This window comes from Triturus cristatus, chromosome 1_2, assembly GCF_964204655.1.
Source record: "Triturus cristatus chromosome 1_2, aTriCri1.1, whole genome shotgun sequence".
Lineage (NCBI taxonomy): Eukaryota > Metazoa > Chordata > Amphibia > Caudata > Salamandridae > Triturus > Triturus cristatus.
The window spans coordinates 1,152,009,677-1,152,037,009 of NC_140580.1; positions in this window are offsets into that span (position 1 = coordinate 1,152,009,677).

Genomic DNA, 27,333 nt, shown 5'->3' on the forward strand with positions numbered 1-27,333 from the left:
GGTGTCGGCTAGTTTTTTTGTTTTTTTTGCTGCATATTTATATGTCGCAAACTCGACCCAAAGGTATTGGAGCGCTTTACATAGCACCGTATTTACATTACACATTCAGGCACGGGGAGATTAAGTGATTTGCCCAGAATCACAGGATGTGGACGCGACCTTGAGGTTTGAACCCTGGTTTCCTGCACCAGAGGCGGCAGCGCAGCCGACCACATCCTGTGATTCAGGACAAATCATTTAATCTGCCCGTGCCTAAAAATAGGATCGTGAACTTGTGTGTTGCGAGATCGCGCTATAAAACTACCCAAAAAATACATACCCAACTGCGATCGAAAGACTACCTATGGTAGAGTGACCAGCATTTTAAAGCCAAAAACCGGGACATTTTTAAAAAATAGCAGAAGGACTACAATTTTACCTCACTTGAGTACACAGAATGACAGTGCTCCTCAGCAGAGAATTACAGAAGAGACAGTAAGAACATAAATAGAATGCAATGTTTAAAGTCAGCAGCATGTCTGTGTGTGGCTCTGTGTGGGTGGCTCTGTGTGTGTGTGTGGCTTTTTCTGTAGGTGGCTCTATGCGTGGGTGGCTCTATTTGTGTGTGGGTTGCTCTATGTGAATAGCTCTGTGTGGGTGGCTTTGTGTGTGGCTGTGTGTGGGTGCAAATGCAATAGGTCTCGCATTTGAGAGAGATTAAGCTATTGACATTGTAAATAACAATGCTGTTTCTTTAAATGTTTTAAAAACATCAACAAAAAAAATGTCATGAGCAATGCCAATAGCTCTAACTTTAACAATGACGAGACCATTGCATTGTAAATGCTTGTTCTGCTGTTGGGTCTGGAAACTTACCCAAGGGCTCTGGAGCAGGAGAGGGAAGGTTTTCTTCAAAAGCATAAAACATTTGTTGAGGATTCCGAAAACAAGGGCAGTTACAACCTAACTACCGAAGGACGTAGAAAGCAAACACAGGCACCAAAAAAAATTGACAAAACAATGAAAGATTTTTGGTTGAACGTCTACTGCGACCACGTACGTTAGGCAGTGAGCAAGAACTATGGAGCATACCCCCTTTCGATTTTGCCTCATCTACCACCACAGATATGCACAAAAGGACAACCATGATGTCTGCAGTCTGTCTTCTGAAGGACCACATGTCAGATGGGTGCGCTGGATATGCAGAATTTCCACCCAAGACCCTCAGAGAAGAGAAAAACAGAGGTGGGTGCACTACGCCATGGCTTAATCTCAGCAAAAGCAGTAGTCCCTGAAGGACTTGGGGTTGTCAAGCACCGATGAAGATGTGCACTAATGCTCTGGGGCGGCGATCCCTGACATCAAGGAGTTCGTAGGAACACAAAGGGAGAAAACATCCAAAAAGATTCCGTAAGACATTGAAATAAAAAAATGACAGATAAATCACCCAGGGTCACAGCAACCGAGCCAAAGACCTCATACCCAAGACACGCTTAAACCAACCTCATCGCAGAAACCTACAGCAGAAGTCAGGCAAAAGTTTAAAAAAAGAGCCGCCTGGAATACAAGCAAAAGGATTCTGTGGGAGGCAAACCCTATGCACTTGGCTCAACGCAGAAACAGGATCAAGAGTGTCCGAAAAAAAAAGGTTCCTTCGTTGAATGACACGGACGATAAAGAAAAGAGCTGAAACAGTCGACATCAAACAAATGTCTCTGTGTGAATTGGCAAAAACGGCAAAGAGGGAGTTTGACTCTCGTAAATATAACATTGCTGTAAAACCTCCACAAAAGAAAGAGCAAGAGGTGATGGAGCTAGACCCTTCACATACACCAGAGCCACAGGAGGAAGCGGAGTAAAAGTTGTTCCACTATGGAGAGGATGAAATAATCGAGCAATCAGTAAGAGAATCTACGGGGATTGTCAGGATTTGTAGGCCGACTCACCATAGGAAGGGCTAGATTTATATCTGTTTAGTTCATCATCCTGATGACATTACTGCATAAAATGCAGTGATAAAGGAGGCAGCAAACACATACCTAATCCCCTCGGTCACATCACCACTGGGATTGCAAATTGGAAGTTTTGGGCAGGTCTGGTGAAAAATCATCTCTGACAAATGGATGTTAAATCTGATCCCAACTGGGTATTGAATGGAACTGCTATGCAAACCACCTACAATAAAGACGATTAGGAAAGAGTATCCGCAAGGAAGAAAAACTATGCTTGTGAAAAGAAATCAACTACCTCTTAACAGGGCACTAAAATTACTTTCGATAAAAGAAAGGAACCACAGAGTTTACTCAAACTATTTTGCGGTACCGAAACCAGACAAAACACTAAGGCCCATACTAGGTCCATTAGCACTCAACAGATCAATCAAAGCACAAATGTTCAAAATGATTTCACTGCAATAGGTTATCCCTCTAATTCAGATAGGAGACTACATGGTAAGCATAGATCTCAAAGAAACCTCCACATTTCTATGCACAGGTCATGAAATTTTCAACGATTCCTGGTAGGCAAAGTATCTGTCAATAGTAGTAGTGTACGTCAGAAGAAGCGGAATGACGACTGGCTAATAAAGGCAAAGCCGTTCCAGCAGTCCTATGAAAACACAAATACAGTAATGAAATCTTTAACCAAGTTAGGATTCTCCCTCAGCTTAGAAAATTCACAGTTAAACTCAGAAAGGGGAAAAAAAGCTGTCTATGGGCAGTCCTAAACACGACTAAAACAAAGCCTTTCCACTAAGGAGAGTCCAAGCAATAGTTGAGTAAGCTTACCTCTACCAGAGTGGACAATGTATGTAAGCCCGCAGAGAAACGTTAGACATTATGGCATCTTGTTTCCCCTAGTACTCCAGGCGAGGCTGCGTATGAGACCTCCTCAAGAGTGGCTATAGCAATAATAGGCACAGTAAACCAGGAGCTGGAGCGATCCAGTAATTGACAGACAAGGTACAAATGGAGATATTGCAATAGGCAGACCATTCAAACCACCATCTCCCTTATTAACTATTATCACAGATGCATCTCACACAGGGTCGGGGAGCTCACATGGAAAGCTTGAACAGTTGGGGACTTTTGAACCTCAAAGAAGCAGTACAGCACATAAATGTGTGGGAACTCAAGACCACCTTAGCAGCGAAAACCTTCCAAACATGAATGGGAAGAAAGCCTAATTCAAACAGACGACACAATTGCAATGATCTACCACAACAAAGAAGGAGGGAACAAAGGCTGATGTTTCATACAGACTAGCTATATGTTAATGGTCACTGGAAAAGAGGATCGCGCCAACTGCAGTACACATACCTTGGTGCTTCAACGCAGAAGCTGACAGTTTAAGTAAAGAGTTAAGCCCCACACACCAGTGGGAGCTAAACGAAGGGGTAGTAAAAGGACATCTTTCAAAGTTTAGGCACACCACATATAGACATGTTAAGAACCCAGAAAAATGTCAACGCCTCTCCTCCAGATTTTACCACCCCACCACCAGTCACTAGGGAATGCCATGCCAATAAAAAGATTAGGGATTTTTGACTACTTCTTTTCACTGCATTGCAGGTGATACAGAAATGAAAACAGGCACACAACATTAGTCTTCAGTGCTCCCCAGTGGGTCAGACATGCATGTTTTTGCTGCATGGTTTGTTTCTGCATTCACATGCTGTGCTTCATTTTGCCATGTAGTGGTTGGGTCCAAAATACTTTTCTTATTCCTCTTTCTTCCCTCTTTTGTTGTGGTTTGGTTTTCATCTGTGGCCATTTGGTGCTGTGTCCCCATCCCCCTATGACGTCAGACGTGTGTCCCAGAAGCCCCTGTGTATGGTTGCCATCTTCAGATTTTTTTTCAGCCACTCGGTCTAGAAACATCAGCTGATTCTCCGCGAATGCCAGATGAGAAGCGTGAGAAGTTTGATGAATGGTCAAGGACAGCAAAGGAAAATGCACTACGAAGGACACCCCTGTCCGAAGTGTCACCATACAATTTTTTCCTGAAGGACAAGCATCAAGTCTGCAACTTCTTCCTGTCAAGAGGCCAAATCGCAGAAGGCTGCGAGGCATACACCAGGTTTCTACTGAAGGTGCTGGGGACTAGGACAAAGCAGAGGCTGGCTCAGTACGCCACCTCACAGGCACAGAAAAAGGAGAGCTCTTCTATGAAAGAACCTGGGCTGTCAAGTGAAGAAGAGGACAACGTGGGCAGAGATTTTGCAGGTCAAGGGATCTGAGGCTGAAAAAGAGGTCATCGAGTTAAAGCCTAAGGTACCACTGAAGAAACACAAGTGCACTTTCTTCGATACATGAGCTAATATAACAGTTGCTGGCCACCCTGCTGATCACCGATGATGTTACCTTAATCATCATCATTTTAAGATTAATACTTCTTAAAACGCAAACGACCTTACATGCTTTTATAAATTCTCTACTACTGGATTTTGGATACAACACATAGTTATTACCTAGAGCCCTGAAGAAGTCTCTTCGGAGACGAAACGCGTTGGCTAAATGGCACAAGATTAAATGGCACAATGGATTTTGTGAATATTGGATTTTAATGCTCTCATCTAATTTTCAATAAAGAAAATTACTCTAATCACAAAGAACAATTTGGACCAGACATTCTTCTTCAAGCTGATATGGACAATTTGATCTCATTTGAATTAAGAAAGCTATTGTGATTTGATGTGTGCTAATTCCATTCTCTATCACCAAAAGAATCTTTGACTGAAGGAAAGTCTAAACACACAGAGTCCCATGGGTCCCAAAACATGGACACTACTGGAAGGCTTCTGTCAGAGAAACGCTTGATGTCATAGTAGAAGCAAGAGAGGACAAAGGAATCGACAACTGTCAAAGCCCGGCTCCGAAGAAAAGGCCACTGATTGGAATCAATGCCGAAGACAGGGTGCTTGAAGTTGAGTGGAAGAAAAGACGCATCAAAGCCGAAATGGCAGCAATCCTGCAGAAAAAGTAGAACTTCAATGCATCTGTTTCAGAATTTCGCATCCCTTCAAAGGCATCGGGTTGGGTGAGCTGGGAGAGTCAGAATATGTCAGTCGATCTGCCCACCATGCCAGAGCCAAAATAAGAGGAGCAAGTTATTTTATACAAGGAAAAAGACCTAGAAGCCCAGGGGATATTGAAGGACCAAGACATCTCGACAACCAGTGAGATGTTTTCTATGCTGACTCAACGGAAGAGGGAATCAACACCTACCCTTTGAGAGGCCATTCCCTACCGATGTCATTACTGTATACAACTCGGTGGTGAAGAGGGCAGCAAACAGTTTTGGGGTCCAGCTAGAAAAAGAGTAGGCACAGACTGGTTTTGTCCTGGAAACTCTCCTACCCTCGCAAAGCAAGAGCTAATACCTTGCAATGCTTCCCAGCATTGTAGACCCTGATGGAGAGGTGTTCTGAGATTTTGCAGCCTGCAGGGCCATAACCCCAAAGGCCGAAAAGAAATACAAACACTCTTCCAAAGAGCCTATGTACATACGGGGCAATGCAACAGCGCATTCTGTCTTCAAGAAAGAGTGCCAGTGTATCAACATATACCAGCCTGCCCCCAGAAAAAATAGAGTAAAATAGTGGGTTGAAACAGGGGAAAGAGTAGCATTAACACTGTCAAATATTGTTAACCCCAACAGCGTCCTTAATTATTCCCACCAGCATTGGGAAGTTAATGAAGCACCTCAAACAGTTGTTCTAAAGTTGAGCATCCATGCTCGTGGAAGAGGGGTAGACCATTGCCAACAAGTTCCTGAAGTCTGCGCTCGATGCGACCAGCAAGCAGATGGTCACAGGGGCAACCCTGAGGAGGCACACCTGGCTACGAGTGTCATACTTCAATAGTGAGGTGCAGGCGAGTCATCAACACCCAACATTTACAGCAGAACAACTGTTCAGCATGGCGGTAAATGACATGCTGCAGCATTTAAAAGAGGACAGTGACACAGGTAAAGCAAGGGGTGTGCTGCACGTTCAAGGGAATCAATGAAGAATGCCCATGAGGAGGCCAACTAGAAAGGGAGGTTTCCAGGGTGCACCGCCACAGGAATCCTAAAAACATGCACTGCAACAGTGGGTGACTATGTATCAGTCACAGTTCCTAGCAACCCAGCACCAGCCAGAGAAAGAGGGAGAGGCCAAGCCTCCAGAGAAGCAAGCTCCTCAAACAAAGTGTTTCTGCATTCCAACCGCCCACCACAAAACACCAGTGGCATGGGGGGCCAGAATTGGGGGCTTTCCTGTAGAGAGGAGGAGGGTCATGTCGGACATTTGGATTCTTAACATCAAACACAGTAATTGTATAGAACGTATAAAAACACCACCGGTGTCACGCCAAACAAAATATCACAGACAAAGGAAGAAATGCAATGACTGCAACAATGGGTGCAGGCACTCTTACAAAAATGCACAATAGAGAGTGCCCCTGGCAGAGATCAGCCGGGGAAACCTCTCGGTATACGTCCTAATCCCAAAACCACACACTCCCTTGGGACCAATTCTGGACCGCGGCTTCCCAAACAAATTCATAAAGACACAAATATTCTAAATGACAGCACTCCTGGAGTTCATCCCGTGTCTGCAGAAAAAGGACTATATGGAAACTTTAGCTCTAAAGGAGGATTACTTTCACATCCTTATCAACCACAAACCGTACCATTGGTTCATTGTAAACTAAAATCACTGTCATGGTGTTTCCCTTTAGGATCAAGTCAGCACCCAGAGTATTTACCAAATGCCTAGCTGCAGTAGCGGCATACGTAAGGTGATACATGTATACCCCTACATAGATGACTGGGTGGTGAAGACAAACTCGCTCTCCCAGTGCAACAGAAGCACCAAAACTGTCATGGACACTGTTCACAAACTAGGGTTTGTTGAGCCTTGAAAAATCATCAACGCAGCCAGAGAGAGAGAAAATATCTCTCTAGGTGCAAGAATCAGCACAGTATAGGCAACTGCCTTCCCTACCCTCAAGAGGATTCAAACCATCACAGACCAAGCTCTCAGCTACCACAAGGGATAATCTCGGACAGGGAGAACTATGGGGAAAATTATAGCCTCTTGCCTACCTCTTTCCGCACTCAAGACTGCATATGAGACCAATTCAGGAATGGATCTAAAATCAATGGTCAGAGATAACAGGTGGTTGGGAAGATCTAATGGTTGCAATGCAAAAAGTAAAGGATGAGATGACCAGGTGGAATGTGGATAACATAAGCATTCAGGCCTTTCATGCAACCAATTCCAACAGTGACCATCACCATGGACGCATCACACACAGGCTGGGAAGCGCTCATGGGAGAGCTCGACATCGGAGGACTATGGAAAGCAGAAGAAGTGATCCAGCACATAAATGTCCTGAGCTCAAGACTGTCTTCCTGCCCTAAAGGCTTTCCAAACACAGGTGTGAGGAAGACAACACTTCCATAATCTTCTACATCAGCAAACAAGGAGAGACAAGGTCATTTGCTGTCAAAGCTAGCCCAGGAGATTTGGCGATGGGCCAATCGGAGAAAAATGACCTTGACAGCAATACACCTGTCTGCTGTAGAAAACATAGAAGCAGGCAGATTAAGTAAACGTGCATCTGTATCACTCGAGTAGGAGCAAAACCAGCTAGTACTTCAAAAGGGTTTCCAACAGTGAGGTAGTCCAGAAGGTAGACCCGTTTGCACCCCCAAAAATGCAAAATGCCAAGGTCACACATCCAGGCACCCACACCACCACTCCCTATTGAATCCCTTATCTGTAGACTGCTCAGAGAGAGTACATGTTTCTGCCAATTCCTCTCATACCTCTGGTGATAAAGAATTGGAAACAGTCACATATGTCGCTGATCTGAATTGGGCAATTCAAACGTGGTTCTCAGACTTAGTGGAGCTGGTTAAGCAAACGTAAAAAGACTGCTGGCAACATAAACCTACTCTCCATGTAGGGTTCACCATCATGAACCCAGCATTTTGAGTGTAGTGGCCTGGCTTCTGAAGACATAGTTTGAGCACCTAGACTTCCCAAACTGTCCATGGACATCCTAAATGAAGCTCGAAGACCTAGTACAAGAAAATGCGACACAGCAAAATGTAGGTCCTATGGTGCAAAGAAAGGGAACCGTTTCACAACAGGAAACGCTATACCACAGTGGTCAGGTACACAACATACCTCCTAGACAACAGTTTAAGCTACACCTCTCTAAAAGTATACTTGGCAGCAGTAGTATACTTCACAAGATGACATATAGGATGAATCTTTTTCACAACACCAGTTATCAAATCTTTCTAGAACGAGCAAAGCGAGTAGCTCCACCCCGATCGGCACCAACGCCCTTGTGAACTTCACCTTGGTGCTGACACATCTAATGAAGGAGCACTTTGAACCGCTGCACAAGGCAGAACAAAGCCCGCTTTCCTAATTGCCATCAATTCGCTGTGGAGGTTGAGCGAGCTGCAAGTGCTAACCACCCAGGAACCTTATCTGCAAATTCACAAAGACAGAGTAGTTATGCAAACCAATCTATGCTTCCTGCGAAAGATCATGTCATAGTTCAACGTGAATCAAAAATTCAGCTATTGGGTTTCTTCCAGCAACTTAAAATGAAAGCTGAAAACCCCTGCATGCTCTGGATGTGTGCAGGGAAGTAATTTACTACCTAGAAAGAGCAAAGGGAGTGAAGAAAGGAAACCAGTATTTGATATCATTTGCAAAATCAAACAAAGGCTCACTAGTGACAATAGTACAAGCAATCCAAATATGCTACCTAAAGGCAGGCATCGATCTGAAGGCAGGACCCACAGCACATTCCACAAGACAAACGGGAGCCACCCTTGCCTTTCAAGCAAATGTTTCTATAAACAACATATGTATGGCAGCTATATCGTCATATGTTCACACCTTCACAAGACACTACTGCCGGAACATCCCAAGTGAAGAAAGAGTCACAGGTGGGACAAAGAGAACTGATGCAAGCTCAACTTCATTCATACCCTATCTCCAAGGGTGGCCAACGATACTGCTATACAATCAAAAAAAATGAAGGATTTAGGCCCAGATCTCTCTACTGGGGTGAATGTATGACATTGTTCTGCATTCTGTCCATCAATTGTTCTTTTTGCATTTGTCACCTCGAGTGGAACGGGTATGCCCAGACGTGGGTCCCGTGCTCTCCATGTCAAGCTATCCTGGCTGGTGGGGGCTGAAAGCCCGAAACCGATCCTAGGATGCTGGTTTCCAGTCCAGGGAGGACCTGGCCTGGCAGTTCGGGCTGGACTGTTCCCATTGGGCGCAGGGTCAAGACTGATTTGCATATGGCTGGGTCCAAACTGGAATGGCATGGTGAGAAAAAAAAATGATGGATTTAGGTCCAGATCTCTGTACTGGGGTGAATGTATTTAGCGCTGTCAGCTCACTTCCGGATTAGTTCTTAGCGCTACCAAGGTGTGCTGGTGTACTCTCCTGTAAGATCAGGTCACCGGAAGCCACGTTATCCTGGTTAGCGTTCTAGCTGTCAACCGCACTCCTCCCTACTTAAGGAGACACGATGCAAGCGCACGGCAAATGAATGATTACCCGCTTCGCGTCCTGAAAGTTGCTTAGCATAGACATTGTTTACTTGCTGCACGTCCTTGTAACTCTGATTCATTAGAGCGTTATCGCTGTTTTTAGAACGCGCTAGTTTTTAGATTGCTTACAATTTTTGTTTTTTAAACTTATAGGAAGTGTATTTTAAATTCACCTGTGAAAGCTGCTTTGCACTTAGTCACTTTAGCGCTGTCAGCTCGTTTCCAGATTAGTCCCTAGCACTACCAAGGTGTGCTGGTGTACTCGCCTGTAAGAGCGGGTCACGGGAAGCCACGACATCTTGGTTAGTGCTCTAGCTGTCAGCCCACTCCTCCCTACTTAAGGAGACGCGATGCAAGCGCGCGCGCAGTGGGTGTGCCGAAGGCAAGCACGTCAGCGCCCGTATGCGCACCGGTCGCGCTCTGCGCCAGCAACGCTACATCTTTTGCTTCCTGTCTCACATACTCTAGAGATTAACTTATTGCTATAGGCGCACAGAAGCACACGGCCTTTGACAGCAGAGGACAGACTTGTGGTAAAGATATCCCTAAAGAAGTTATGTCTAAAGTTCTTAACTGTGGCTTGGTTAATGTAAGATCTCTTGTAAAGCACTATTCAGAGATTTATTCACTGCTAGGAGATCAGGATATGGTGTTCTATTTCTAACAGAAACCGGGACGCGGCCGGATAGGGAAGTTGAGCTAGGCATGACCTGACCTGCCCTGCCCTGCCCTCCGGGTTTTAATATATTTAATAAACCAAGGGTGGGTGGGAGGGGTGGATGGGTAGGGATTATATATAAAGAAACCTGGAATCTTGCCCCAATGTGCGTAGAGGAAGCTCGGGGTTTTGAGCTACTTGGGTTCTCACTCAAGGACAACAGTGGCTCTCTGTGTTCCGGCATACTTTGTTACAGACCTCCGCAAGGAGCTGCCCCCGATTACCAAGAACTGATTGATGTGATATATAATCCTTCACACACTCACTCTAAAATTAATGGTCCTCAGAGATTTTAATCTCTGGGAGAATGGAAACCATGAGACTGCTTTTAAAGAACTACGCCAAGCTTGTGAGAACGCCAACCTACAGCAGCTGGTGCTGCGCCTCACCCATCAGGGAGGTCATGTGCTGGACCTAATCTTCGCCAACGAAACGAATGTAGCTGTGGGGGAGATACTCCCACTATGCTGGACTGACCACTACTTGGTCCTTTTCTCTCTAAGGTTAGCCACTCTAAATAAACAAATACCCTACCCGGTCAACACTCGACTGGGAAGGGAATAATCTAAAATATCAAAAATAAAAGAACTCCCATGACTTGTTAATTGCAGTAGTTTTGATACTAACCAATCGGTGGATGAGAATTATATGAATCTGTGTGATCAGATTACGAACACATTAGATCAGGTGGCCCGCTGAGAAAAGTCAAAAGCAAAAAAAAGCTGTCAGCTCCCTGGTATAACGAGGAGCTGAGGTTGATGAAGACAAAATGTAAACTAGCAGAAAGAAAATGGAGAAGGGATTATGAGGAGACAGATAAAGTCGTTTTTAAAAAACTACTACATATCTATAAAGAAATGATGGGTAAGGCCAAAGCTAAATATTATGAGGGAACTATCCTGCAAGCGCCCAATAAGTCTAAAACCCTATTCAGCATAGTAAGAGATATGTCTAACCCGGACTGTGCAAAGATTAAGATCCCAGCATCACAAGAGCTTTGCGATGGCCTGGCAGTGTTTTTCGAGGAAAAAATCAACAAAATTCTAATTGGTTTAAATACCCCCAGGGAAGTAGAGATGGATTGTGAAGATGATATGCATGTAACACCTAGTAGCAGAACTCTTTGTGTAGAATCTAGCAGGGAATTTACGACGACCCTGGAGCACTTCCAGGTCCCTTCACAAGAAGAGTTTAATATAATTGCTGCTGGTATCTCCTCAGGTTCTCCCATGGACCCGCTTCCTCACAAGATGTGGAAAGTATTTGGAACGGAGCTCTTTCCATATCTTTACCAAATCTGCTGCCAGCCTCTAACTAATGGCACAGTCCCAAATTGCTGGAAAAAGGCAGTTGTGTCTCCTTTATTAAAGAAAACTACGCTAGACCCCCAGTGTCCGTCTAATTATAGACCCATCTGCCTGCTACCCTACCCAATAAAGATCCTAGAAAAAGTAGTGAGTAAATCCCTTTCAAAATTTGCGGAAGAAAACAATCTCTTGGATGAAGTTCAATTTGGGTTTCACCCAGGACATGGCACCGAAACTGCCCTGGTGACAGTCCTTGATGACCTTAGAATGCGGGCTGACACTGGCAATCCGCCATTTTGGTGTTGTTGGACATGTCAGCCGCATTCGACATGGTCAACCATAAGATCTTGATCAAGAGACTTGAGGAGAATGGTATTGTGGGCAAGGCACTGACTGGCTGCAGTCCTATCTTCTAAACAGACAGCAGGCAGTGTCCATGACTCCATTCCTCTCTCGGAATAGCCATGTAAAACATGAGGTTCTGTAGGGTTCGGATACAAGTCCAATCCTGTTTAACTTTTATCTGTGCCCACTTATCACCATTATAAAATCCTTTGGCATTGAAGTCATAAATTATGCTGATGACACCCAACTTGTCTTCTCATTCGAGGGCAACAATGAAGTCCATTCCATAGCTGCATGCGGGAAACAGCAGAATGGCTTAGCGATAACTCTCTGCAATTCAATGGTGATAAGACGGAAGTACTGTGCTGTGCTGCAAGTAAAGTTCCTCGTCCCTTACCAGCGGATTTCTGGCCAGTCTCTGCAAATAATCCCCCGCTGCCTGTCAAGACAGCTCGTAATTTAGGAGTACTACTAGACAGTAATCTACAACTGGACTCTCAAGTGAATAAAACAGTGAGCACCTGTCTATCTCTGCTCCGAGCGCTTCGAAAAATACTCCCTTTTCTACCAGCTTCAGCTAGACCTGAAGTGGTAAGGAGTATTATTATTATGAGCAGATTAGATTACTGTAATGCCCTACACCTAGGAGCTCCAGCTTCCCTGCTAAAAAAGCTGCAATGGATACAAGTAATCGCAGCTAAGCTTGCATTAAACAGACAACGCAGAGCCTCAGCCTCAGCAGAGAGTTCAGTTTAAGGCACTCTGTATTGTCTATAGGACAGTACATAAAATGAGGCCTAAGCTCCTACAGAGGAAATTCCTCTGGTATTCTCCAGCTAGAAGCCTTCGCTCCTCAACCAATCTGATATGCATTCCACATTTTAACAAAGCTCGACTGGGTGGCAGATCATTTAGTCTTGTAACTTCCAGACTGGAATACACTGCCAATCAAGCTCAGACAAATGAACACTCTGACACGGTCTAGGAAGGAATTGAAAACTAGACTTTTTCCCAGAGATTAATCTTCAACCCCTTGATCGGATTTTTCAAACTTCAGTTACGCGCAGTACCCTTTTTTGGTAATCTCAGCGCCAAGATACCCGTTGGGTGGCAGCAGCGCTATAGAAATGCTACTTATATTACATTACACGTATGACCTTGTTCGGCATTCTGTCCATCAATTTTTCTTTTTGCATTTGTCACCCCGAGTGGGACGGGTATGCCCAGATGTGGGTCCCGTGCTCTCCATGCCACTGGAGTCAAGCTATCCTGGCTGATGAGGGCTGAAAACCCGAAACCGGTCCTAGGATGCTTGTTTCCAGTACAGGGAGGATCAGGCCTGTCAGCTCGGGCTGGACTGTTGCCAGTTGGGCGCAGGGTCAAGACTGATTTGCTTATGGGTGGGTCCAAACTGGAATGGCATGGTGAGCAAAAAAACGATGGATTTAGGCCCAGATCTCTGTACTGGGTGCATGTATGACATTGCTCTGCATTCTGTCCATCAGTTGTTCTTTTTACAATCCATGCACAGCATGTGAATCCAGAAAAGATTCACACCGCAAAACAGAATAGTTACTTACTGGTAGGAATAGTTTTACAGCTAGAAGAATTTTCTGGATTCACATGTGACCCACCCACCGCCCCAAGAAATGAGAGGCAACATAGCTTAGAAGACACTACAACACTTTTCAAATACAGCAGGAAGCCTTCAGACCAACCACTAGATGGCCGAATAATGCACTGCATGTGACTTGGGAAACTTCTTCTAGCAACGAAACTACTGCTATCAGTAAGTAACCATTTAGTTCTCAGACCAATTGATGTGTTGCCAATTGATGTGTTGCAGGGCTAGGTCATAAAGCATCCAGCACATCAGGCCCTGTTAACAATAAAGGAGTGACAAGTACTCCATCCGGAACCAACCACCCTGAGCGTGGCACTATGCCTCCCCAGGACATAGAATTTAGACAATGTAAATTTGCTGCTAGGATCGAAGGATATACTTAAAGATGCATGCAACGTACCACAAGAAAATGTTATAACCACAAGTGGATCTGGTTCGTGCATTGGTGTAAGCTTAAAACCTCTGGCGGGGCTGAATACAAGACACTGCCGTGGCCAGGTACCTTAGATATAGAGCTGAATTACGCCTCACTGAAGGGTTACCTACCGGCCATAGTGGCATACACTGGGAGTTACAGGAAGAAGGTTCTTTACCACGCCTGTCATAAAATGTGTCCTCGAAGGGGCAAAAAGGATTACATTCCCAAAGAAAGTACCCACACCTCCGTGGAACCTCAATCTACTACTAACTCAGCTAATGAAAACCCCATTTGATCCTGTGCACAATCAGATACCTAACACTGAAAACAGCCTTCCCAATTGCTACCACATCATTAAGGAGGATTAGCAAAATACAGACACTTACAATCCTCTATATCAAAATTGGTAATACTTCTTTATGTAATATCAAGTGATACAGTTACCTGCCCTCTTTCAACAACCTAAAATGCAAGCTGGAAAAAACCCTACATAGCCTAGAGGTGATACAGGCAATTATGTATTACTTGTAAAAGACTAAACCAATCAGGAAAGGAGAAACATTGTTTGTATCCTTTGTACAAACAAGTAATGGCTCCTGTGAGAAAGTGGCTCTGTATATACTGTTCCCTAATAGGTACAGGGTGTACAGAGTCCACAGTCCCCCAGGGGCTGATAGAGGTTAAAGTTAGGTATGACCTTACTCTCTAAAGTGGTAGCTTGGTCGAGCAGTAAGGCAGTACCAGAGGACAGTGTAAAGCACTTGTACACACTCAGTCAGCAAATGGTCTCACACACTCAATAACTGAACTCTAGGCCAATGGTTTATATATATAAAATATATGCACCCAGAATGAGGGTAGAGACTATAGATACCGCACTTGACAAGTGAAAAGTGTTTTCTTGAGATATGGTTCTTACAGAGCAGAGAACCAAGGAACACTGCCCTCTATGTTCCTTATCAGGACAAAGGCCCTGTTACAATATTTCATTCAAAAAGGTTCAGCACCGTTCAAGAATAGTCAGTAAATATTCAAAGAAATGTTCAAGACGTCAGTCAGTTTGTTGAGAAGATTCTTTTTCTTTATTGTGCAATCACATGGAAAAGAAGGATCATAATCACATTGGACATGAAGTATCTTAGCCGACGCGTTTCGTCTCTTACAAGGAGACTTCTTCAGGGCTAATAGAAAAACATATATAACATACAATTATCACCATGAAAAATAGAACAACGTGTGCACAGACACAATTATCCAGCTACACATACCTAGAGTACCGAGGCTAATGAAACAATTTTAATATAAAAACAACAGAGCCAAGAATGTATCTGCGTCGTGAATAAGGCCTTTGAGATAACAAACCCAAGTTAGAAATGTATATCATTTGAATACAAATGCTCAGTTCAGCATGTCCATAACAAATATGATAAAAAATGTTAATCACTTCAAGCACAGAAATGTTTATATTCCATCATGTAAGTATTGAATTTCATACCTTTTTTTCAACATTTAACTGATGCAGACTGCAAATTATTTGAAAATAGAGCCAGCAACTCAAGTTTTTCACGCTGGCAAAGGGATTTCAATGACGATTGTTAATCTATAAAAGTCAATGTTTGAAACAAATCAGAAGTCAAAAATGTATGTATGGACAACATCGGTATGCATATATCATGTGCTTCATATTGTCATGGGTTTGTTGAAATAAAACAGGTTATGATGAACACCAAAGTTAGCTTTAGGCCATGTAGCAGCTATCAACAATCTTGATAAACATTCCATAAAATAGGAGATCATTGCTGATTATTCAAATAACTTTTTTATAAAAGAGATTTATCAATCAATGAGAGCAAAGCTTAATACATCATATCCTGGTTGTTATTCTAGAGAAACTGATGGCATAGCAGCCGTAGCCTCATGCTACCAATGATGCAACAGTTATCACCATCTTGTTCAAGTGAAAAAGTTTCACCCATTACAAAAAGATTTTTCATTTATATAAAACAATGTTGTATAAAATTCACAAAGATCGACCCATATTATTGAACTAGATATTTCCAATAATTATAATATAAGCAATTTCTAGTACGGTCATACATACCAATTCATGGAAAATCAGACAAATGAGTATCTATGAACAAATCAATAAAAGGCAAAGATTAGTATTTATTTTTGTGAGTCCTAAAATTTAACAAGCAGCTAGCATGAGCCCGAGCGATAGCCATCCAAATACTTCCTGTTTACAACATAGAAGCTGCTCTGTATTTAAGCAGCTGCCCTTAATAAAGACGCTGTCAATGAACGAGAGTTCACTCGCTCTCTCAATGATTACAAGAGGTCCTTAGCTTCTGTAGATAAGATGCTATGGCCAATCAATACTGCATAAGTTGTATGTAGCGAGTTGAAAATGGGCTCAATAAAGAGAAATTTATATATTATCTAAAATTACTAACGGTCGCATTGGATTTATTAAACTGTCAGAATTAGGTGAAAATTACTTGGGTTGCACACAAGTCTAATACACACCCACATCCGAAAAACGCTACATTACATTTAAAAAGAATTACGTTTTTTTTTAAAACGGAAGCTCCACTATTTAGTTGCTCTTGGTAAAAAAAGAGAGAACATATCTGAGCAACAGATAAGTGGCATTTTATCATTTATCAAAAGCTTACCTATAGGGGTATGATAACCCGTGTCTTCTGGTCTCGTTCTTTTCGGTGGAGGAACAGAGTTACCAGAAGCTAGCGTTTTTAAATCATCCGCTCTAAAATCTCATTCACCTGTGTGAGCATAGAAGTCAACGACGGCCCAATTGATTAAGGATTCATAGTTTTCGTGTCGGCCATTTGTAAAAGATAAAACGTCATATTGATATAATGCAAAGACAATAATTTCTGGTTCATGCCCAGGAATCTTGTAAGAAGTTAAACAACAATAAGTTATTTGTTGATATGACAGAAAACCGTTGTCATGATATCCGATTGGTATCCTGTTTAGAGAGTGTTAAGTTTAAGCGCAATGTATTCCACCACGCTCTATGACGATGACGTACCGGCACACGCATGGCAGCCATCTTGGAAGAGTAATTGTTTTTCCCAACATGATGCTAAATATGAACATAGTTAAAAAGGACACTCAGATCACAGAGAATATAATGATACAATGTATCTCACAGAAAATTCATATGAAAGGATCAGTGTTTGTCAGATGTCAATTAAACAGGAAAATCCATCGCAACTGTGGCAACCTTCTTGGTACGATATATTTATATTAATCTAGATGAAACATGTTGTTAAATACAGAATTTGAAATTTATATACGTATAAAGGACATATAGGTAATGCCTGAGTTTGCTGTCGTTAATTCTTAAAGCGATGTTTCAGTTATTCAGTTGTTCCCTAAGTAGTAAATCTTATTGTAACGGCGGCCATCTTGGTGCAGTATACACAAATATAACAATAACAGGCTGCCAACGAAATATCGTTAGGGACAACACTACGCTGAGTACTATCGTATATATTTAGCGAACAATTTCAGTGTGTGTCTAAACTCCTAAAGTGGAGGACAGAGAGGATCTTAAACAATTAAAGAATAATAAATAAAATGTCAGTGACCAATACCAGAAATAAGACAAAATTGCATGTAGGTCAGCAGGAAAACATAGTGAACAGTTTCAGGATCAGGTACTAAGACATATAAAAAGTACAGTGGAAATTCATAAATCAGTAATTTGTTTGTTTGTATAAGTGATTTTAAACAAGATTATGGCAACAATTAGAATATATAAGCTGAGTATCCGTAGCCATAGCTGATGAGTTTTCACTACAGGCACATATGATCCAGCTGGCCTATAGAAAATGATGTAACTCATCATTAAAGTTCAAACCAAACATATTTGTTCTCAAGCGGCATATCCAGCTTGCTTCACGTTGTCTAAGCAGTAATTCTCTGTTCCCTCCTCTCCTTGGCATTTTAACATGGTCAATCCCACAGAAGGAGATATTCTTTTCTCCTGAGTGTTCTTGGTGTATATGCTGGGCCATAGGGTATTTTGAGTCACAGTTTCTAATTGCTCGCACATGCTCCTGAATTCGCAGTTTTAAACTGCGAATACTGCTACCAATGTATATTTTATTGCAAGAACATGTGATCATATAAACTGTGAAGGTGGTATTACAGTTAATGAAACAGTTTATAGTGAACTCCCTTGATTGATTGCTCTCAAATTTCTTAAGCTTGTTTTGCCCCAATTTGCATACACAACAATCATTGCATGTGTAAAAGCCTGAAGGTTTTTCAGGCAGCCATGTTTTGGTGGACGTTTTAATGTTAGTGACATAACTTGGACTAAGTATGTCCTTGAGAGTTTTACTCTTGGAATAGACCGCCTTAGGCTTCTTTGAGATGATATGGCGCATACGATCTTCTTTCTCTAGTAAATGCCAATTTTTTCTCAAGATGTTGTATATATGGTTGCTGAATATGTTAAATTCAGTGATAAATAGAACTTCAGAATTATGTTTAGTAACAGGTCGCTTATTGTGTATTCTAGGAGTCAGTGCTTCTTTCCTATTTAGAGAAAGAGCTCTTCTCTCTGCATTATCCAAATATGTCTGATTGTATCCTCTCTTTGAGAAATTGGATTTGATGTGGTGTATGTTCTTTATGAAATCCTTCTCCATGCTACAGTTTCTTCTGGCTCGCACCATTTCACCATACGGTATGGCTCTAATGGTGGATTGAGGATGAGCACTGGTAGCATGCAAGTAGCTATTACAGGAAGTTTTCTTCTTGTACATGTCACTTTCTATTCTTGTTCCATTTATGAAAAGTCTTAGGTCAAGAAACTCCATATGGGTGCTGGAGTATTGAATGGTCAGTTTGACATTAAAAATGTTATGATTCAAATAGCTGTAATACATGTTTAAACTCTCAACTGTGCCATGCCAAATCATGATAATATCATCTATGTATCGTCCATAGAAGATAATGTTGTCATTCCAGTTCTGAGCTCCCGGGCCCCAGACATGCTCCAGCTCATACAGCCCCATGAAGAGGTTGGCGTATGAGGGAGCAAATCTGGAGCCCATAGCTGTCCCTTACTTACAAGAAGTACGGCGGTACCTTCTGGGAAACCGTACAAAAACCAACAACGAAGAGGCAGGCGGAGGGGTGGCAAAAAGCACAAGATCAGGCATGAGGGCAAGGGAACAGAACATGGGAAACAAGAAGTAAACTGTTCAATACTGAATGAAACAATAAACTCTGATATTCTCCCCCCTTGTAATGCATTGACCATTGTAAATCTGTCATCGAAATGCTTGCCCTCTCAGGAAGAGTCTGTTCTTAGCAAAGGCCTCCACTTTTGCCCCACGAACAAATGTGATTTTGTCAATGTACATACGGACTTATTTAAATTCACTCGTAAATTGAAAATAAAATTTTTTTTGAAGACAGACCCAGTGCTCAATGTGTTCCCTCTTTGAATAGTAATGTTTACTGTGAATTTTCTATCTCTGACATATAACACTCATTTGTTGGCATCACTGTATGATGAAGAAGATGTTGGCAATATCATGCAGGTAGCAAATAATTTAGGTGTTATACTGGACTACACTTTAGACAGTGGACTACGCTCCAACTCTAAGTTTATACCACCTCAAACACACAACTCAGCCATTGATAGCTTTCATAAACAAGTCACAAGTGACCTTTATGAATTAGAAGACTTACATCATAAAAAAAGAGGCTGTATGCATCCTGATAATCTGAATGCTGATGAGTATAAACTTCTACAGAATCTTAGAGAGGATAAGGATCTGATTATTAGAGAAGCGGACAAGGGTGGCAACATAGTTCTCATGAATACCATCGACTATTTGAAAGAAATAGATAGACAGTTGAATGACACCTTGTGCTATGAGAAGTTGGCCATCAATCCCATCTCACAAATAGAAAAGGATATCAATTCTAAACTTTGGGATTGGCATGAATCTTGTCTGATATCAGATCAAGAATACAAGTTTCTACAGTCTCATCATTCTAGATTACCGTGCATATATGTTCTACCTAAAATTCACAAGGGGGGCTCTTTCCCCCCTGGTAGACCAATAATCTCTGGGAATGGTGGACCGACAGAGCATATTGCCCAGTATGTTGACCACTTTTTGCAACCAATTGTAAAGAATTTACCATCCTACCTAAGAGATAGTTCTGATCTTCTATGCAAACTGGAAGATTTTCAATGGGATCTGAATAATTTACTGTTCGTGTCCATGGATGTAGAAAGCCTCTATACCTGTATTCGAAGGTGTGAGGGAATGAGAGCTCTCAAACACTTTCTGTACAAGCGTGGTGCTCAACATCTTGAGCATACCAACATGCTGCTTGATATGACAGAGATCATTTTGACAAAAAATGCTTTTATGCATAATGACGACTGGTTCCTTCAGATACAAGGGACAGCTATGGGCTCCAGATTTGCTCCCTCATACGCCAACCTCTTCATGGGGCTGTATGAGCTGGAGCATGTCTGGGGCCCGGGAGCTCAGAACTGGAATGACAACATTATCTTCTATGGACGATACATAGATGATATTATCATGATTTGGCATGGCACAGTTGAGAGTTTAAACATGTATTACAGCTATTTGAATCATAACATTTTTAATGTCAAACTGACCATTCAATACTCCAGCACCCATATGGAGTTTCTTGACCTAAGACTTTTCATAAATGGAACAAGAATAGAAAGTGACATGTACAAGAAGAAAACTTCCTGTAATAGCTACTTGCATGCTACCAGTGCTCATCCTCAATCCACCATTAGAGCCATACCGTATGGTGAAATGGTGCGAGCCAGAAGAAACTGTAGCATGGAGAAGGATTTCATAAAGAACATACACCACATCAAATCCAATTTCTCAAAGAGAGGATACAATCAGACATATTTGGATAATGCAGAGAGAAGAGCTCTTTCTCTAAATAGGAAAGAAGCACTGACTCCTAGAATACACAATAAGCGACCTGTTACTAAACATAATTCTGAAGTTCTATTTATCACTGAATTTAACATATTCAGCAACCATATATACAACATCTTGAGAAAAAATTGGCATTTACTAGAGAAAGAAGATCGTATGCGCCATATCATCTCAAAGAAACCTAAGGCGGTCTATTCCAAGAGTAAAACTCTCAAGGACATACTTAGTCCAAGTTATGTCACTAACATTAAAACGTCCACCAAAACATGGCTGCCTGAAAAACCTTCAGGCTTTTACACATGCAATGATTGTTGTGTATGCAAATTGGGGCAAAACAAGCTTAAGAAATTTAAGAGCAATCAATCAAGGGAGTTCTCTATAAACTGTTTCATTAACTGTAATACCACCTTCACAGTTTATATGATCACATGTTCTTGCAATAAAATATACATTGGTAGCAGTATTCGCAGTTTGAAACTGCGAATTCAGGAGCATGTGCGAGCAATTAGAAACTGTGACTCAAAATACCCTATGGCCCAGCATATACACCAAGAACACTCAGGAGAAAAGAATATCTCCTTCTGTGGGATTGACCATGTTAAAATGCCAAGGAGAGGAGGGAACAGAGAATTACTGCTTAGACAACGTGAAGCGAGCTGGATATGCCGCTTGAGAACAAATAAGTTTGGTTTAAACTTTAATGATGAGTTACATAATTTTCTATAGGCCAGCTGGATCATATGTGCCTGTAGTGAAAACTCATCTGCTATGGCTACGGATACTCAGCTTATATATTCTAATTGTTGCCATAATCTTGTTTAAAATCACTTAAACAAACAAATTACTGATTTATGAATTTCCACTGTACTTTTTATATGTCTTAGTGCCTGATCCTGAAACTGTTCACTATGTTTTCCTGCTGACCTACATGCAATTTTGTCTTATTTCTGGTATTGGTCACTGACATTTTATTTATTATTCTTTAATTGTTTAAGATCCTCTCTGTCCTCCACTTTAGGAGTTTAGACACACACTGAAATTGTTCGCTAAATATATACGATAGTACTCAGCGTAGTGTTGTCCCTAACGATATTTCGTTGGCAGCCTGTTATTGTTATATTTGTGTATACTGCACCAAGATGGCCGCCGTTACAATAAGATTTACTACTTAGGGAACAACTGAATAACTGAAACATCGCTTTAAGAATTAACGACAGCAAACTCAGGCATTACCTATATGTCCTTTATACGTATATAAATTTCAAATTCTGTGTTTAACAACATGTTTCATCTAGATTAATATCAATATATCGTACCAAGAAGGTTGCCACAGTTGCGATGGATTTTCCTGTTTAATTGACATCTGACAAACACTGATCCTTTCATATGAATTTTCTGTGAGAGACATTGTATCATTATATTCTCTGTGATCTGAGTGTCCTTTTTAACTATGTTCATATTTAGCATCATGTTGGGAAAAACGATTACTCTTCCAAGATGGCTGCCATGCGTGTGCCGGTACGTCATCGTCATAGAGCGTGATGGAATACATTGCGCTTAAACTTAACACTCTCTAAACAGGATACCAATCGGATATCATGACAACGGTTTTCTGTCATATCAACAAATAACTTATTGTTGTTTAACTTCTTACAAGATTCCTGGGCATGAACCAGAAATTATTGTCTTTGCATTATATCAATATGACGTTTTATCTTTTACAAATGGCCGACACGAAAACTATGAATCCTTAATCAATTGGGCCGTCGTTGACTTCTATGCTCACACAGGTGAATGAGATTTTAGAGCGGATGATTTAAAAACGCTAGCTTCTGGTAACTCTGTTCCTCCACCGAAAAGAACGAGACCAGAAGACACGGGTTATCATACCCCTATAGGTAAGCTTTTGATAAATGATAAAATGCCACTTATCTGTTGCTCAGATATGTTCTCTCTTTTTTTACCAAGAGCAACTAAATAGTGGAGCTTCCGTTTAAAAAAAAAACGTAATTCTTTTTAAATGTAATGTAGCGTTTTTCGGATGTGGGTGTGTATTAGACTTGTGTGCAACCCAAGTAATTTTCACCTAATTCTGACAGTTTAATAAATCCAATGCGACCGTTAGTAATTTTAGATAATATATAAATTTCTCTTTATTGAGCCCATTTTCAACTCGCTACTTACAACTTATGCAGTATTGATTGGCCATAGCATCTTATCTACAGAAGCTAAGGACCTCTTGTAATCATTGAGAGAGCGAGTGAACTCTCGTTCATTGACAGCGTCTTTATTAAGGGCAGCTGCTTAAATACAGAGCAGCTTCTATGTTGTAAACAGGAAGTATTTGGATGTCTATCGCTCGGGCTCATGCTAGCTGCTTGTTAAATTTTAGGACTCACAAAAATAAATACTAATCTTTGCCTTTTATTGATTTGTTCATAGATACTCATTTGTCTGATTTTCCATGAATTGGTATGTATGACCGTACTAGAAATTGCTTATATTATAATTATTGGAAATATCTAGTTCAATAATATGGGTCGATCTTTGTGAATTTTATACAACATTGGTTTATATAAATGAAAAATCTTTTTGTAATGGGTGAAACTTTTTCACTTGAACAAGATGGTGATAACTGTTGCATCATTGGTAGCATGAGGCTACGGCTGCTATGCCATCAGTTTCTCTAGAATAACAACCAGGATATGATGTATTAAGCTTTGCTCTCATTGATTGATAAATCTCTTTTATAAAAAAAGTTATTTGAATAATCAGCAATGATCTCCTATTTTATGGAATGTTTATCAAGATTGTTGATAGCTGCTACATGGCCTAAAGCTAACTTTGGTGTTCATCATAACCTGTTTTATTTCAACAAACCCATGACAATATGAAGCACATGATATATGCATACCGATGTTGTCCATACATACATTTTTGACTTCTGATTTGTTTCAAACATTGACTTTTATAGATTAACAATCGTCATTGAAATCCCTTTGCCAGCGTGAAAAACTTGAGTTGCTGGCTCTATTTTCAAATAATTTGCAGTCTGCATCAGTTAAATGTTGAAAAAAAGGTATGAAATTCAATACTTACATGATGGAATATAAACATTTCTGTGCTTGAAGTGATTAACATTTTTTATCATATTTGTTATGGACATGCTGAACTGAGCATTTGTATTCAAATGATATACATTTCTAACTTGGGTTTGTTATCTCAAAGGCCTTATTCACGACGCAGATACATTCTTGGCTCTGTTGTTTTTATATTAAAATTGTTTCATTAGCCTCGGTACTCTAGGTATGTGTAGTTGGATAATTGTGTCTGTGCACACGTTGTTCTATTTTTCATGGTGATAATTGTATGTTATATATGTTTTTCTATTAGCCCTGAAGAAGTCTCCTTGTAAGAGACGAAACGCGTCGGCTAAGATCCTTCATGTCCAATGTGATTATGATCCTTCATTTCCATGTGATTGCACAATAAAGAAAAAGAATCTTCTCAAGAAACTGACTGACGTCTTGAACATTTCTTTGAATATTTACTGACTATTCTTGAACGGTGCTGAACCTTTTTGAATGAAATATATAAAATATATGCTTGTTTTATTTTTAGAACCACAAAGGGAATAAAAATATACTTTCTCAGAATGAGAGGTTGAATATAAATACTTTTGCAATAAGCAATGGATTTTTGTAAATAGTCACAGTTGGTTGCAATAAACAATCCTATTTCCTAAACATAACAATGCCTTGAGCTCAATGATAAATTCAAGTTATTTGTAATAAATTACTTTTCAGATTACTTTTGGAATTCCAGGTCTGGTTCCTAAATCCAGCCCTGGGACAATATTCAGAATCAAGTGGTGAAAGTCGACTTAATTACTGTACTGATTTTTAATAATACTTAGCTATTTCAAAAGTTGACACTTCGAAAATATTTCAAAGAAAACATTCAATGGATCTCTATGGCAAGAAATTCAAGTTGCAGGTAGAGTACTTTATCGTTACTTTTGTAATCCAGGTCTGGGTACCTAGACTCAGCACTGGGGTCTTTATCAGAAACAGGTAAGTAATTACGTTTGCAGAAATTGTACGATTTTAAAAGAATATTTCAAGATTGCAGAAATCAACACTTAGAAGAAATTTCACAGAAAAGCAGTCAATGGTTTCCTATGGAAGAAAAAGGAGTTAAAGGTAAGTAAGTAAGTAAGTAAGTAGCTTTATTCGATACAAACATATCATAAAAGCATTTTCCACACATTTTTTTAAAAAAGAACATTTTTAAAAAACAATCATCAGTATAAAAACATTTCATATCCGAAACAGCGTATTGGGTAAGGGGGGTCCTTCACTGGGTTAACAGTTTTCTTGCAGTTCTTAGACGCCAAGCCCAGCCCAAAAATTTTGCCATACAAGTGGAAAAAAAGGGTCTAGCATCTGTACGTAAAATATGCAGAGCTTCTAAGTGAGAGCGAGTTCCCAAACACCTGCACAAGGGCTTCAACCACCTACGTCTCGGAGCTACATAGACACTACATTCAAACAGCATGTGGGACACAGACTCTACCCTTAGATCACAAAATGGGCAATAGGGTACAGTTTGAGCGGGCGGTTTCCAAGTGGACATGAACTCACATAGTGGAAGCACCCCCACCCTAAACCTAATGTACAGTGCTCTGTCCCATGAGCTCTGAATGGTATCTAGATAAAGTTCCCTTGACGGCGAGTCTTTGACCGACAGAAACAGAACTACAGATTTACAATGATTTATACTTCGGGCCCTCTCATTGTCTACCCATGCCCAATAAACCTTCTTTAACTGTTGTTTCGGGGGTGCAGATTTGTTGGCCCAAGCCTCTCCTAGGCCTAATTTGTAGAGCAGCTTTTTTACCTCCCTAAGCCAAATGATCTTATGAAAACCCGGTAATGACAAAATGTCATTCAAGGCTTCTGCATAGCTTCTTAGTTCCTGTACATTCCAGATCCTGGACCATAACAAAAGTGGGCGTAATTTTGCTTGGTCGCAGATTGCCCGGGTACCTGCATCTAGCAGCAATGGGATTGTTGGCGTGCTGTGGGGCAAACCCATTAGATCTTTATGGAAGTTGTTCTCAAGATGGGCCAAAGTGTCAACTCCATGGGTGCCCCACAGCTCAGCACCATAAAGTGCCGCACTTACAACCCTAGCCCTATAAATGTCTAGGGGAGCCCCAATAGGTTTTAATACTGAGGCTCGCTGTTCCTTGAGCAACGCACCTGCCACCCTTTTGTGAGTAAGAAGGATTTTTTGGTGGTGTGCCTTCCAACTCATGGTATCACTGATGCGTATACCCAGATAATCAAATTCTTTGACGCGATCAAGTGGGACAGAATCTAGGACCGGGGGATAGACGGATTTTTTGGGCGGGTTAAGGACTAAAAACTTAGTTTTGCCTATGTTTATAGCCAAACCCCTTCCTTCACAGAAGGTTTGAAAGCTAGAAAGCAGCGATTGAATGCCCATTGGTGATTTTGAGATTAGGAGGGTATCGTCTGCGAACAGGAGCGTTGGGATTTTCCTACCAGCCAGGGTTGGTGCATCCGATGGTTGTTGTAGAAGATGCTCCACCACTCCGTTAATATAAAGAGAAAACAGAGTGGGGGCAAGCACGCAGCCCTGGCGAACGCCTCTGTCCACGGGGATACGAGATGTTTTCTCTCCCTGTGTACCCCATCTAATTTGGGCGAAATTCCTATCATGAAATTTCACGAGCAGCGACAGCAAATAAGGAGGGAGGCCTAACCCATCGAGGACGTTCCATAAAAGTGCACGTGGTACCAGGTCGAAGGCGGTCCGCAAGTCAATGAAGACTAGATACAGACTGCCCCCTCCCAGCACCACCACTTTCCAATAGATCATTAGAAGGCGAAACGTCTGCTCGATTGTGCCTGTTCCTGTTCTGAAGCCCGCTTGAAGATCTGACAGGATGTGATTTCCATCTGCCCACTCATTGATCCTGCCCAATACCACCTTCCCTGCTACCTTTTGAGAAGAGTCCAATAAACTAATTGGACGGTAGTTCGCTGGGTCGTCCCTAGAACCTTTTTTGAAAATAGGAACGACCTCAGCACCCCTCCATGAATCAGGAAAAACTCCACCCATCATAACTTCGTTCAAAAGCGAGGCAATTAATCTACTCCAAATGGGTGGGTAATTCCTGATTAGGTCTCCGGGGATTCCGTCAGGACCCGCTGCTTTGTTCGGGACAATACCTTGTATTGCTCTCTCTACTTCTAAGCTGGTAAATAGGCCAACATAGCACGGTAGGATGATTGTAGGATTAGGCAATAAACCCATGGGTGGGCAAGCTAGCTGGGGGAGGCCTGGGGGAG